This window comes from Tasmannia lanceolata, unplaced genomic scaffold (genome assembly GCF_043159265.1).
Source record: "Tasmannia lanceolata isolate RefF3 unplaced genomic scaffold, GAP_Taslan_0.1 ptg000002l, whole genome shotgun sequence".
In the NCBI taxonomy this organism is placed as follows: Eukaryota; Viridiplantae; Streptophyta; class Magnoliopsida; order Canellales; family Winteraceae; genus Tasmannia; species Tasmannia lanceolata.
Genome location: NW_027518679.1, coordinates 38,124,452 through 38,140,588, shown reverse-complemented (window position 1 = coordinate 38,140,588; position 16,137 = coordinate 38,124,452). Strand labels below are relative to the sequence as shown.

General features: G+C 38.5%; 1 long non-coding RNA gene across 1 annotated transcript; it reads left to right on the top strand.

Moving 5' to 3' along the window:
- The first annotated feature begins 10,012 nt into the window (after positions 1 to 10,012).
- LOC143884518 (uncharacterized) lies at positions 10,013 to 15,097 on the top strand. The gene is made up of 3 exons (XR_013252951.1): positions 10,013 to 10,078; positions 11,111 to 11,151; positions 14,205 to 15,097. It is a non-coding gene; the product is annotated as an uncharacterized LOC143884518 (long non-coding RNA).
- Positions 15,098 to 16,137: the final 1,040 nt, after the last annotated feature.

The following is a 16,137-nucleotide window of genomic DNA, read 5'->3' as shown; positions in this document are numbered from 1 at the left end:
TATGGATTTGAAATGCGGTTTGAAGGATTTGGCAAGAAGTGTGTTTCCGGTATGTCACATAAGAATTTGGTAGCCTGGAATTCATTAATATCTAGCTACTATCGGATGTGCTCGTTACTCTTTTCGCTCGAATTCGTCAACATGGTTTGATTCCAGACTAGCATCATTGCTAAAGGGAAAGATGATAGGTGATTTCTAGATGTGGGATTAAAATTTTCACACCACATTTTTCAAAGGATGTCACAGAGAAATGTTTCAGCAAGGAATTCAGTGATTGCCGGGTATGGATCTCATGGAGATTGTCCAGAAGCCATCAAACTATTTGAGGAAATGCAAGGATCGAGATTAATGCCTGATGAAGTCACATTCCTTGCCCTGATCTCATCTTTTAGTCATTCAGAGTTTCTGGATAGGGTGTTGGTTTTTTCCAATCCATGAGTAGAGACTATCGCATTGTGCCACAAATGGAGCACTATGCATATATGGTCGACCTCTGGGGTCATGCCGGGTGCCTCGATGAAGCTTACGACTTCATCCAAAGCATGCCAATGGAGCCCGCACAACCCTTGACAAGGCAATGGATTTCCAAACTTTCACTGTAGGATCCTTCCTAATCTCCGAGTTCAACTTGTAGAAAAATCTGAATGACAGTGTGGCCCCTCTTAAGGTGTCCCTCACAAACCCAAGACAGACCTTTTGGAAAGGATGATTAGCGGTTACAACATGGAAATAATTCAATCTTTGGGTCTAACATCTGAAGAACTAAATGGGAAGGGAGAGGTTGATTTGACTAAGAGTGACCTCACGGGTACTAATGGAATGGGTGTTTTGGGAATCACAAATACCCCTCAATGTTTTCTTATGGAAAAGATGGAACTAAATATTTCTAAGAAAGTGACTCTGAACAACTTTCCTTCAAATGCCAAGAGGTTGTTAGCAACTGGCTTGCTCGAAGGTTTTTGTGCATATTATTTTTCGTGGACAGATCCGGTAAAGTGGTTACTTCTTGGTTCTTACTTATTAGATCTTTATCTCCCATATTTAACTTGACCCATATTAACTTTTGTTGTTGTTTATGATGCCTATCAGTAATGCATTGCTGAATATATAAAAGATTGTGGATATTTGTGCGGCTGTCCATGCAAGTTCACTAAAGTAAGTCAGTTCTTGTTCTAACTGGTTTCACTGAATATGTTAATACTGCGTTTCTTTAACTTACTAATTAATCAAGTGGTCTACCGGTGGACAATGTTTATGAGTTTGAACGGCACTCCAATTGCTATTCTCTAAACCCATATGATTATATTTTCCGGGAGAATGGGAAAACAATGTGTGATGCAATTCAAGAGCTAAAGAGGAAAACATTGTGTGATGTAGTTCAAGAGCTAAAGAGTACTCCACTCAAGATGTTATCAAAACTGTGATTGTTTCACCATCCGTCGAGAAATTTGCCGAGGTTTTGGAAGGTGATGTATTTATTGCTTTCAAGTTTCAATATTTACCTTCTGTCCAAATATTTGTTAGGTAGGCTTAATGAAGAGAGAACTGAAAAATATCAGATGAAGCTTAATGATATGCCTCACCTAATTGTTAGGTAGGCCAATTGCTGGATTACATGGATGTGTTAGTATATGCTTTCTTTGAAGTTCAGATCCTTACTTGTATTACCATATTTCTTTAACATATTAATCACATTTATGTAGGCAGACCGATTTATTTTTGTATAAAGCGTTCATTATACTGGTGAAATTATTAACTCATTATAGAGTTTGATTGACTAGAGTTGCAAGAATACCTTCACTCAAGGTAAAAAAAATATAAGCCTGATGAACCTCCCCTTTTTTGGCCAGAGCATGCACAGCGAATGTGATGCATGATGTAAAAGGAAGACAATAGGTATTGCAGCTCTACTACCAATTGATAGTAGGACAGTTAGGGAAAGGGATCTGTCACATCTAGGGTGAGAATTGAGCTCAGGTTTTAGTCAATTAGATTATGGAATTAAAGGTGGTCTAAGGGAATAGGTTAAGGAAGTGGACTGCTATGACAGAGGTAACAAACCTAAGGTAAATCTAACCATGGATTCAGACTAAAGTTTCAGGTTTATGGTGAAATTGTTAACTGTTTCAGGTTTAGATTAGCCTATTGTCGGGAGTTGCCTTGTTTCCCACGTATTATATTTCCTAATATAACTAGTTTTCCTAGTGTTGGAATTTTGGTAGGAAGCTAAAGAAATGGATTTTTTAGATTTTTCCAAACACTTGTGTGTAAGAGTTCTCTTCTTAACCTACGACTAGACAAAAAGGGGAAGCTAAGGAGAAGAGCCTATAAGAAGGCGGGTTTTGTTGTTTTTTTTTGTGAGTAGAGAAAAACAGGAGGGAGACAAAGAGAGCATGTTTGTTTTCTTCTTTGTTTCTCTTGTATATAGAACTTGTTTCTTTTCTCTTTGGTTGCTATTAGGTACGGTCTTGGTTGAGAGGACAAGGAAAAGGGTTATGGTTTGTGGGTTTCGAGTTAATCCATTGTAATCCTTGTATTTTGTTTCTCATAGTGGAAGATAATGTTCTCGCTCATAGACATAGGCATCTTGGCCAAAGCACGTAAAATCTCATGCGCATCTTGTGCTTTATTTCTTTCAATTGTTTCATTTCTTTGTGCACGATTGGATCGGATTTTTCCCGACAGATTTCTCAAAAAATGGTATTAAAGATGTGGTTGGAGAGATTGCCTGTTGGGCCGCGATTGATTGAAGCGAGTTTGGGTGTTATGGCTGGATCGCGGTTAGAGTGATCGCCATAACATAACACAGAAGGTACAAAGATTGTCTAAGAGATTCTCATTCGAGGTGGAGCCTTGGAACGGTATTTATTATTTAAGTATTTTTCTATAATTTTGGAAGATTATTGAATCAATCTAGGATTTATTAGATTTATTGGTGTGTGGAAAGAGGGTTCCCTATTCTTCTTTCTCATGTTTTCTGCCTTGTGTAGAACAACTGAATTTATAGTGGTGTCTAGAGGTGAGGTGATCTAAAATGGTGGTAAAGTTGAGTTCTACTTAGTTCAATATCGATAGGTTTGACGGGAAGGGTAGTTTCACCCTATGACAAATGATTGTGAGAGACATCCTTGTTCAACAAGGTTTGGCTGAGGAGCTTTGAGGAAAAGATGAGAAGACGAACAAGGTGATGGATGTCGAGCGGGAAGACATTGAGTCCAAGGCAGGAACCACAATTCAAGTGTATCTAGAACAGAATATTATGTTTAATATAATGAAAGAAGAATCAATGCCTAAATTGTGGGATAAGTTAGAGATGATTTGTAGGTCGAAAAGCTTGTAACATTTTATGGGATATCCAAAAGAGACCCTTAGGCCAAGTTTGGCATTTGTGAATTTGTTTTTGGTTAGTCCTTCACAGTTTTTTCAACATGATCTAGATAGTTGATCCATTTGGGTTTACAACAGATGACAGTAGCCTAAAAGTCACATGCATGTGATGATCCTAGCCACCCAAGCAACTACCTAGAAAACGACAAATAACCAACATTCTAATTTCAAGTCAATCCATATAAACGCTTAAATACTCGTGACGGTTCTAGATAAGCACTTTGAAGCAATGCAAAGTGGGGATCCAAATAATGATTCAAACCATCTCTCTCTCTCTCTCTCTCTCTCTCTCTCTCTCTCTCTCTCTCACACACACACACACACACATATGGTGTCAATGCTATGTCGATACACTTTTCGACATATACCAAAGCATGGGATCGGCAAGTGAGATTTGGACCGCACTTGAAACCAAGTACATGGCGGAAGATGCAAGTACCAAGAAGTTTATCGTAAGTCGTTTCTTAAATTTCGGCATGGTAGATGATAAGTCCGTCATTGATCAGTTGCATGAAATTCAACATATAGTAAGTCAAATACATTTGCAAGACATTCTTCTTGATGATTCTTTCATTGTTCCTTCGATAGTTGACAAACTTCCACCAACTTGGAAAGACTTTAGAAAAAGTCTCAAGTACAAGAAAGAGAAAATATCTCTTGAAGAGTTGGCTCAATGCCTCAGGTCAAGGATAAGAGACAATAAAGAAGAGCATGAACCTCTATCCTCTAAAATCCATTTGGTAAAAATTGTCAAGGACTCGAACCAACAAGGGAAAGGCAATCGCAAGAGAAATAAGATTCCTGAAAAGAAGTTCAATAAGAACAAGAAAATAAAAGGGGCTTGTTTCAATTGTGGCAAATCTACCCATTACAAGAGTGAGTGTCGAATTCTTAAGGATAAGAAGTCGGGTGCACTAACAGACCAAGAAAAGTTTGTGGCCATGATTTCAGAGGCAAATGTCCTTGAAGATGGCAATGGTTGGTGGATTGATTGGGTGCGACTAGACATGTCTGCAAAGACCAGAACCTATTTTCATCTTATGAAATAGTTGAAGATAGAAGTGTGCTCTACATGGGCAATTCGTCAACATCAGAAGTCAAAGGAAATGAAAAGGTGTAACTTGAATTCTCATCTGGAAAATTTCTCACTCTAACCGATGTCTATCATGTACAAGAAATTATGAAGAATTTAATGTCTGGAAGCATTCTTAACAAGAATAGTTTCAAACTTGTGTTTGAATCTGATAAGTTTATTCTTTCTAAAGGGGGTACATTTGTTGGAAATGATATATGTATGAAGGAATGTTCAAATTGAATATTAATAAAGTGAATGTATTTGCTTATGTTGTTGATTCTTCTTTATCATTATGGCATAGTTGATTAGGACATGTTAATACTAGGAAAATGAATGATATGGTTAAGTTAGAGTTGATTCCTGAGTATCAACATGACTTGGTAGACAAATGCAAAATGATCCGATGGTTGAAGGGTGGGGTGGCTCCACCTTGGAGATTCTTAGCTCTTTTTTATGAAATGGAGGAAATAATCGGGGGATCAGATATAGCAATGAATCATGTTAGGAGGTTTACAAATGAGAAGGCAGATGTGCTGGCTAGGAGAGGGGTGGGGAGCGATCTCATGTGATGTTTGATCATCCTCCTCCTTGAGGTTTCCTCTGTGTTGTGATCTGTTTTCTTTTTCTTTTTTTCGTTCTATATTCTTGGATTTTACCATGTCGGGGTTTCCCTTTATATAATAATATTTGTCATTTGAAAAAAAACAATATCCCTCTAAATTAACCAAAACCATATATTTTGCCTCTAAATTGTAGGAAAAAATATTTCCTTAGAAAAAAATTTCCATCAGAAATGTTTTTCTTGCAGTCCAAAGAGGGCCTAAAGTCATGATTAAATAATCTTTGGAGTCAACTCAACTCAACTCAACTCAACTCAACTAAGCCTTTGTCCCAAACTAGTGGTAGGCTAATGAATCCTTTAGACTATTTTCATGAAGAAGGTGAAGGTGAAAGGATCTACCCGACTCAAATTGCCTAAGTCTAATACTGACACTTGACTAAGTCTAAACCTAACACCGATTGACTCCAAAGATTATTAAGATTTAATAATCTTTGGAGTCAATCTTAATTTATAGCCAAACAGTTAATTATGACTATAATCGGATCTTAAATTAATTGAATTGAAGATTACGCTGCAGTAGCCAATAGTGGAAGGAGCTATGGAAGATAATGCCCATGACCTTAGCTTAAGTGGTTTCACATCACATTACCCTAGGCCATGTTTGGAAGCCATGACATTCTTTTCTGGAAAATTAGATTTATTTTTCCATTTTTCAGCTACTTATCTCCATCTATTCCTAGCCCCTCAAAATCTCTCCCTATGGCAAGCTAATATTCCCTCGAAAAAAATTATGGTGGCTAGACATACTCTTTCAAACCGCAGAAGGTGAACATCGCTGTAGAACATGCTTCATCAAGGGGGGCTCATTATTCGTGACTCAAATTGTTATTCATGCCTCAAGTGGCAAATGGCTGATGTCGTTCTCTGGTTCAAGGCGAGTATGAAACACAAATGAGGAGGAAACAAATACAAGACTTGGAACCACAAATGGCTGATGTGCCAGTCTAGGTAAGAATTATTGAGATATATGTTAGAGAAAATTGGAGTAGGCAGGGGGGCAAGCAACGGTACCGGTTACTAAAGAAATTCGAAATGATGAAGGAACCTATTTGAGGCTGATTTTTGTTTTCCTTGTGGTGTTTTCATTTTCATACTAGGCCAATTACATGAAAAAGTTGAAGAACCATAACTCCTCCTTTTCCATATGAAATGCTTAAAAGCGACATGAAGTGAAAACTAAAAAGGAAAGCTCAGTCAGCAATAAATCTGATTCCGTGAACAATTGCAGACCAAAACAGAATATACAGTGCATAATCCTTGCAGAATTTCATGCATACTTAAATTAGCTTGTGTGAAATAGCAAGCTTTACAACTTAATAGCAAGCCTTACAACTTACCAACAAAAGGCAAACCTTACCAAAAGCTTTATGTTCTAAAGATGGCCGGAGACAAAATCCCACATCGGTACCTAATATAATCTTTTTTGGTAAACTACTGAGCTTTATCCTAAGCTTTCATGGTCCTGAACATATCCAAAACACCAAACTTTATTCCACAATAGTATATAAAATCATCCCCTCTATACCATCGGCTAAAAAAAGAACTGGCCTTGCTGACTGTCAAAGATGGCAAAATACAAGTTTTGTTCCATCTCAGAACTTACGCCGTCTTATAGTAAATTTTCAAGCTTTATAACAAGCTTCGTGGGATGCTTTACCACGATTTTCATTATTGTAATGATTGACAAGGTATCAGATTTTAACACCTTTGAAAATAGGATTTCAATACCTACTATCTACAATCAACTTGTGTAAAATAGCTTTACAACAAGCATGCATGATCCTCAATACAGATAATGGTTCTTATTATACTCACCTCACATGCAAAGTATTTATCTCTACTTCTCTCTCAATTGGAAACAAAGAAAACACAGAAGACGATGCAGAAAAGAATAGATCATGCAAGATGTCATGCATAATTGACCAACATAGCTTAAGCCAGTGTTACTTGCAGACATTCCCCCCCTCCCCCCCCCCCCCCCCGCCACAGCCTAAATAAACTTCTGGTGATCAATTAACCTACAGATGGAAGCAAGGTCTACCTTCCTCAATCTGCAACTGTTATTTCTTGAGCCTCAAATAGAATCGAATCTAAAACTAGTGTCCACTAGACTAGTTAAAAGAAAAATGATACCCAAAGTCACTGAAAACAAATGAAGTTCTTTGATGTATCTCAATTCTACAACATTTAACTAAATGACATAATATAAATTAAGTCTCCAAAAGACCTAGATTTTTCTTAAATTAAGAAGAATCCTACTTGTCTCCCGCTAGGTGTGTTTATTGGTGTGTCTAATAAACACGAAAGAAGGAAATTCGAAGAACAACCAAAATGACCACCACTCTGCATGGAGCAACTGATGTGGAAGCTTATTCCTTATGTTTTAATGTGGAACATTTGGAATGAGGGAAACAAGACGATTTTTTAATAAAAGGAGAAGAGATGGTATGAGAACTCTCTCGATATCAAGCTTGCTGAAAAAGCTTGGACAAGAGAGAAGTTTGACATAGTTTACAGTGCAAGGGAAATTCTTACAAATTGGCAGTTGGTTATAATGGAAAAGGGGAAAAAGAGAGAAAATCATGCCCAAGTAGAAGGCCCCTCTGGTGGGTTGGTTTAACCTAAATTTTGACGGAAGCTCTATCGGCACTCCGAGTCAAGCCGGTATTGGAGGGTTGATTCGAGATGATAACGGTGTTGTATTATTGTTGTCCTTCTCGGGTCCGGTGGTCTTTTGTGGTGCTAATGAAGCCGAAGCGAAGGCCCTCTTGTTTGCCCTAAGATGGCATGTGAAACACAACTTGGGCCCTCTCATCACTAAAGGCTACTCTTTGAATTCGTTAGCTTGGGCCTCTAACAAGTGTAGGGAACCATGGCAACTTAAAAATCTCACTGTTGAGATTCGGGATTTGATTCGTGATGCTTTGGCACTGCGTTTGGCGTGGGAAAGATATAGAGCATGGAGACAACTGTTTATATTCTCCTTAATTTGGTGGGCTCACTTTTTTCCACCCATGTAGAAGAGTGCTAGTATAAATAGAAATGATATTACCATACCCTTGATTTAGAATTTATCATTGAATGCGATGGGTATTTCGGTCCTTTTACAAGGTAATTTTTGTTTTTCCTCGTATAAAGATATTATGGTCTTTTCAATGAGTAAAAAAATATACACAGGTATTATGGTCACAAATGAGAAAAGCATGGAATACATGCAAAGATTGTAAACAACTACGCTGTGCGGGTAGTTTTGGACTTTAGTTTTAGACACACGTGAATCTTGGAAAAGTGGAGGAAAAAAGACCTAGTTGCCCTTCTTGACACCATTAGAGCCCAGATAGCCTCCACGGATTTTGTGTAAGAGAGTACACCTCAGTCATTCTCTTTTATTGGGTTCAAGTTATTTAAAAGTTGGGATCAAATGAATAACCAGATGGGTCGACTAGTGAATGACATTGCCATCCCTATATTGAAGACCAGGAAGGGATCGACTACCTTAATCAACGACGGGTCGATCGGGAGTTAAAACGGGTCAACTAGGAAACATTGCCGGTATTGGATCTAGGGTTTCCGTTAATGGGTCCGTATGTAGGATCCAATGGACTACTGTATTCAATCCGGCTCAAGTGGAAAAGATGCTGCCAGTATGTTAAATAACGTTGTTGTTCTTCTGCTGTTTCATTCAGAAGCAAAGCGGAAAATGTATTTTTTAATTATTTTAAGGAATGGGTCGACTACCTTAATCAATAACGGATCGATCAGGAGTTATTGCGGCTCAATTAGAAAATGTTGTCGTTTTGGATTTAGGGTTTCCATTAATGGGCCTATTTGAAGGAACCGAATCACCTATCAACCCGGGTCGCGATGCCGGTATTTTAAATAACATTGCCACTCTTAAAGCTACTGGAATACTACGGAACCAATCGACTATCTTAATTAACGCTGTCATTTTTAAATAACGTATTTTAAATAACACTGTTGTTCTTTAATAACGGTAACATTTATTTATAAACGACAGCATCATTTCATTTATTTTTTGCTTTAAAAGAAAAGCATTCAAAGGCAAGATTGCTGTTTTCAGACAGCAAGAGTCTCATGCATTTATGTGGGACGCAATATATATTAAATGCAAACGGACAGAGATAATAAGAAATAGTAAAATATTGGAAAGGGAGGCTGCACAGAGGATGATTGTAGTGTGCTCTCGTGCAACAAATCCGAGGTTGCTACACGAGTTCTGATGTGTCAGAAGGGGAAAAGAGACTTTTTCCATTCACTTTTCCAAGTTTCTCGCGTGGAGTTTTTATATGGTGTAAGCCCTTATAGTCCCTTACTTTCCCAAAAGTAAACCATACTATAGGATGATCCAAAACATCCATGTGATGGGCCACAACGTAAATTGGTTGAACCAAAAAAAACATTTTTATAGGAAGATCCTAGCCCTCCAACCTATAGAGGTTTCCGTAATGTGGAGTTCATCTATAGATCATGATTAGTGTTTGGTTTGGATCATCCTATAGTATGGTCCATTCAGTACTTTCCAAAAAAATCCATCAATCTTTTATTCTTAACAGTCGGATCCTTTTCAAACTGTCGTGAATAGTGTTTAGTTGTCAACCACGTAGAGCAATGCGAGGGGATGTCCTTCTCGACATCTTCTCCAGAACGATTTTCTAAAATCTTTGAAGATCGTTCTGTACTTACTAGTAAATAGAAATGATATTCCCACATCCTTAAATGGGAACTTATCATTGAATGTCATGGATATGTTGGCCCTTTTGTCAAATTGTCTGTCCACGTAATTCAAACGTCATGACTCCAGCTGTTACCTAATTGTCAATCTAGAAGATTCTTTTTCTAAATAAGGGGTGGAGGTATCACTACCTTTAGGATTATTATAAAACGACACCTCCTCCTCCCTTGTTTCACATTAGCGCTGAGAGGAAAGAGAGGAGGAGATGAGGAAGAAAAAGAGATGGAATCATCTTGAGAAGGTGAGGATTTTCTTTTTCTCCATTTACCATTTGAGGTTTTATTATTTCCTATTGGGTTCTCATTTTTCATTTGTAGGATTTTTCATCTGTTTTAATCTGGGTGATAGATCTAAGGTTTTTCATATTCAACCAGAAATATTTCCTGCAATCCAAATTCCAAACACGGCCTTTGTGAATCATCATTTGCTTATTTAAGCATGGGGCAGTACTTTTATTGGGTTAGACAACAAATAACTTACCTCATGAGATTGGGGAAGAAATCAAGTTAGAAAAATGGATCACAAATAAGACTACCCCTTCCTTCAGGGTAAAGTGTAATGCACTTGAGTTTGTAGTTCTTGGCCCTTCATGTCCAACTTAAAAAAACATACATTTTTAGACATTGGAATTGCGTAGATGACATAGCTTTTGAAACATAATTGTACCGGGCACATCACATGAAAACCAGCATTCCACACTTTGTAGAAAGGCATTTCGCGGCTGGCTGTTACATGAGAGAGCAGCCACACATGCTGATTTTTCGGCAGATTTTGGTTTGTTCATTTAAACCTTCTGAGGTAGCTGCTCTCTCATGTAACAGCCCGACACTAAATTCCTTCCTTTGAAAGTCCCTAGCAAATCCGTTTTTACACTAAAAAAGGTAATTTGAAACAACCTTGTTCCATTTTTATCTAAAAGGAACTTCAATTTGATATTTGATCCTCCGTAAGCACCTTAAAAAGTGTGATGGTGGTTGATTAAATATATAAGGTGGTACCGCCAGTACCGATCTACATGTGCATCCACCATAAAAAATCTCAGGAAGATCACCTTCCTTTAATAACTAAAATATAAAGACAATTGCCAGCAATTTTTTTTTATCCTTCTGGTGGACTCTTAAAATTCTTTCATTCATTCTAACTAGTTAATTGAAGCTCTAAAAAATGAGCTTGAGTGAAAGAGAAATGGTAGAAGTAACCAAAACAAGAGATGAAAATACCATTATCTTTTTTTTGTTTCCTTGTGCTTATATATGTAAGTTTCAATTGACAGGATTAAGATGTTGAATGGAATGGGTGATATAGGAAAAAGAGGTATGAATCTAAACTTCTTTGCTCTTTATATGTGGATGGAATATCAATTTCTTTGTTTTTTTAATATTATCTCAATTATAAGAGATATTATATGGTGCTGGAGCGTAGGCGTTACATCAAAATTTCCGCACTTGGTATTCGATCCAACAGCAGCCTCTTAAAACAAGTGAGCTGCCTTAGGATCAAATATCAAGGGTGGTACCGCCTGCACGTTTCTTCATGCTAAGGCACCATATAAAAACTCTAGTAAAAATTTTAAACAAATATACATTAATGCTAATGCTAAGAATATTAGGACCTCTTTGGATTCACTGTGCATTAGTTTCTATTTATTGATAAGATTATTTAAAAAAAAAAATTTTAAATAATAACATTAATTAGGGGGGGGGGCGCTGATATTCCTCCCCCCCCCCCCCCCCCCCCCCCCCCGACCGCTGGCTAACATATTCCCACCTTTTGACCTCTCTCTCTCTCTCTCTCTCTCTCTCTCTCTCTCTCCACACACAACAGAACAGTTGGTGGGCCCAACAGAAACAGTTGGTGGAATGGTGGGCCCATCTTTGAACAACGTAGGCCCCGCCCATACCACACCATAGGATAATCCAAACCGTCCATTTGATGTGCCATAAACGTAAATAGGTTGCGTCCCAAAATATTTTTCCATAGGCGGATCCCAGCCCTCCGATCTAAATAGAAACTACATCTTATGCAACCTCTATAGATTGTAGGGTTCTGATCATCCCTACGGAAATGATTTTTGGTGCACAACCTATTTACATTGTGGCCCATCAAATGGACGGCTCGGATCATCCTATGGTCTGGACGGTACACTTCATTTTCAAAAATATGGATGGGGCCTAAATTGGTACGAACCACACCATAGGATGATCCAAACCATGGACAGCTTGGATCATCCTATGTTGTGGACGGTACGCTTCAATTTGAAAAATATCGATGGGGCCTACGATTGGGCCTTAATGTTAGTGTACGACCAACTCCATAGGATTATCCAAACCATGGACGGCTTGGATCATCCTATGTTGTGGACTGGCCTTAATGTTACTGTACGACCACAGGATGATCCAAACCATTCATTTGATGGGCCAACCCTTTTGGGGGCACAACCCATTTACGTTATGGCCCATCAAATGGACGGCTCGGATCATCCTATGGTCTGGACGGTACACTTCATTTTCAAAAATATGGGTGGGGCCTAAATTGGGCCTTAATGTTACTGTACGAACCACACCATAGGAGGATCCAAACCATGGACGGCTTGGATCATCCTATGTTGTGGACGGTACGCTTCAATTTGAAAAAAATCGGTGGGGCCTACGATTGGGCCTTAATGTTAATGTACGACCAACTCAATAGGATTATCCAAACCATGGACGGCTTGGATCGTCCTATGTTGTGGACGGGCCTTAATGTTACTTTACGACCAACTCCATAGAATGATCCAAACCATTCATTTGATGGGCCACAATGTAAATAGGTTGTGCCCAAAAAATCATTTCCGTACGGATGATCACAACCCTATAATCTATAGAGGTTGCATAAGATGTAGTTTCTATTTAGATCGGAGGGCTAGGATCAGCCTATGGAAATGATATTTTGGGACGCAACCTATTTACGTTTATGGCCCATCAAATGGACGGTTTGGATTATCCTACAGTGGTATGGGTGGGGCCTACGTTGTTTAAAGATGGGCCCACCATTCCACTAACAGTTTCTGTTGGGCCCACCAACTGTTCCTGTTGTGTGTGTGTGGAGAGAGAGAGAGAGAGAGACCGGTCAAATGGTGGGAAAGTGACATATCCTAATGTTTAACATTAGCCAACTGTCCCCGGGCGGGGGATATTAACATCATGCATGCCTTATGAACAATAAAAGGTGAACCATCTGACGCGATTTTAGAAAGAGGGCTTGCCTGCAAAATCTACTTTTACTATCATCAATAAAAGGCAATTAACTTAACCCAGCCAAATCCAAGGTAATATTATCTCAATACGAATCCAACCCATTCTGAACCTCAGGTTTGGAAGGGTCAAACTTAACCCAACCTGCCTCTAAATCTCCCAAACCTTAATCCAAGCCATGTAACCTGATTTCTGAAATCGAGGAGGGTTGGTTTTGGATTCGCTTATGGCTAAACTGAAAAAATTATAAAGAAATAACTTTGAGATTTTAAAAATCACAGTAAAAAATATTAGGTGGACGCAGTTTGATCGAGTTGCCCAAGACCTTAGTCATAACCCGATCGGGTTGTCTTTTCTCCACCCAAGCCAAAATCAGCTTGAACCTGTCAATTCAGGTTGAGCCCAACCCAAGTTGCGCTCCCCTAGTGACGCTTGAGCCGCTGCTAATTCAAGACGGGAAATCCGAAACTCAACCGAACCACAACAAGCTTCCATCTATCCGCAAACTGTTTTTTAAGCTACTCACAAGGGCTATAGTTGTCAAATAACCAACCACCGTTAAGCTTTTAAAAATATTCAGTGGGTATTAAGTAAGAGTCTTTGGAATCCAGTTTCCTATTTGCAAATAAGCATATTTTAATCTAATCTTATTTGCAGATGGGATTTTGAGACTCCTTCGGAAGACATTAACTATATCATTTCTAAGACTGTTATAACCATTATTTGCAAATAATTATATTTAACTTCAGACCCATTTCAATGCCAGATTATATACAAATAATTATTAGAGATACCCAAAGAGACCCATAAACTTTTTCCTAATTTCAATTTCTGCTACAAATTCATAACACCCATCTTATCCGATCATCGATCTTGATCACCCATCTAGTGGACCCTAACTTAGGTTGGAGGTGTTAGATCTTGATCCTATGATCATGATTTCCTAAGAGAACTATTCCTGGCCGTTGGATAATCTAATATGGCCCACACTAGGTGGATAGCCTATACAATATATCTCCTCACTTAAGTGAAAAAATTTGATTGGGTATACTTGATTGGTCCTTTTTTTATTGATTTCAATATTTGTTGGTCTTGGCTTTGATTTTCTTATTGCTCTGAATTTTGATTGGTAAGCTGGGGTTAGGCAGGACCCCGACGAGATATATGGAAAGAAGGATAAGATATACATGAGAAACAAAAAGCAACCAAACAACAACAAAATAAAAGCAGACCAAACAACAACAAAAAAAGATGACTCTCTGAAAGAGGAGCTGAATCCTTTCAAGCAACCACCAATACATAGTCATATGCTCCTCCCAAAGGGCAGCTTGTGAGGGATCCCACACGCTGCCAATACATAGTCATATGCTCCTCCCAATTTGAGTTTGAGCCAGGAGAATTTTTATTGCTTTCTTTGAATTTGTTGTGTTTGGAATCAGGGAAATTCTGCCGTGTCTTCTTTTCTGTGGAATTGCTATTGCATTGAAAATGGTGGTTTGTTTAACGGCGTTATAAGATGAAAAAATGGTTTGCGAAACTACTCTCAGAATCGAATCAAAGTGTTCCCACCAATGGGTTGTAGATGGTAACGAACAGGAGTCGTTGTCCAACAAGAGGCGGGCTATTGAAACATCTTAGAGAGACCTAGAGACCTACTTTTGGAGTTTTTTGACGGGGAAGATTCTCGGTGGGAAAATGGTTCTAGCTGGGGAACGATATTGCACCTAGTTGATGAACAGTTACAGAGATCCGAGATGCTGAACTGTAAATCTTGGCTTCGATAATGTCGGTACAGAGAATTCCTCAAAATGCACAATTAACGAGGGGAACTGTGTAAGTGATTACTCTGGTCCCTCTCAATCTCCGCTGATAATAGAAGATTCCAACGTGTTTATTGTGGATGGCTTAGTGAAATTTATTTCAAATTTAGTCAGAATTTGGAATGTGGTAACGGCATTTCCGCAGCAACAGGCCTGGCCATGAATAATCTGGATGACAGTGGCCCCTCTTATGATGTTTCTCATACAGTTTCAGTAACATGAATAATTTCTACAGGCATCTTAACAGTTTCAATAATGCATGTGATGATCCTAGCCATCCAAGCTTGCCTAGAAAACGACACGACGACTAACCAACATTCTAGGATTAAAGCTTATCGAAGCAAAGCTTATCTGGGACCCACTAAATTCATCCTTATTTGGTGGGCCGTACCATAGGACCTGGCACACATGGAAAGTCTCGCCTCTTTTATGCTTCAATTATCGGATCAATGGCATGGAAATCGGATAATCATCACAAAAGTAAACAGCTATCTATATATATTCCAGTTTGATGATCCACTGATAATGAACAATTGCTTAGATAAATTGGCATGCTAATGATCCAATGGTTAGCATTGTTCCATATAAAATTTTTGGAATCATTTTCAAGATGGGAATCGGAATGCAAATGACCAAAATGACCAGCACTTGCATATTTAAAAGCCAAAATTACAGTGGCAAGTTTTGTCCTAGTAAGAATTAACATTTAGAAACCCTAACCCAACTCACTCACTTGCAGAACAGTCACCATTGTCCTTACTCCTTACCAACCCCAAAAGAAGAAAAGCAATACAGAAACAGAACTAAATCCATCCAGACCTTTGCTGAGTCATGTGCTGGCTGAGCCATGTCCTTCCTCATGCCCCCATGTCACCAGCGGTGGATCCCGTCAGGCTTCTTATCTTACACTGGGCCAAGAAAAAAAACTGTAAATAAAACAAAATCAGAAACTCCTTTTAAAAATAATGATAAAAAAAACAAAATATCACTAATAAATCAGAGAGGGAAAGCGAAGAAAACTCCATGTTACCTTGCATATAGCCTCAAAACCACACTCCCCTAGCTTAGTTTCTAGGTGAAATCTTGGGTGGAAGCTAGAAGAGTTTCGAACGAGAAAAGCTTCTTCTCCTAAACGGTAATCATCTCTCCGTCCTCTTCTTTTTGTGCAGCTTATACAACAAACTGTGAAAAACAAAGATAAAAAATTTTCCAGAGAAGGGGCCTTTGCTTAAGAACAAATAACCTTT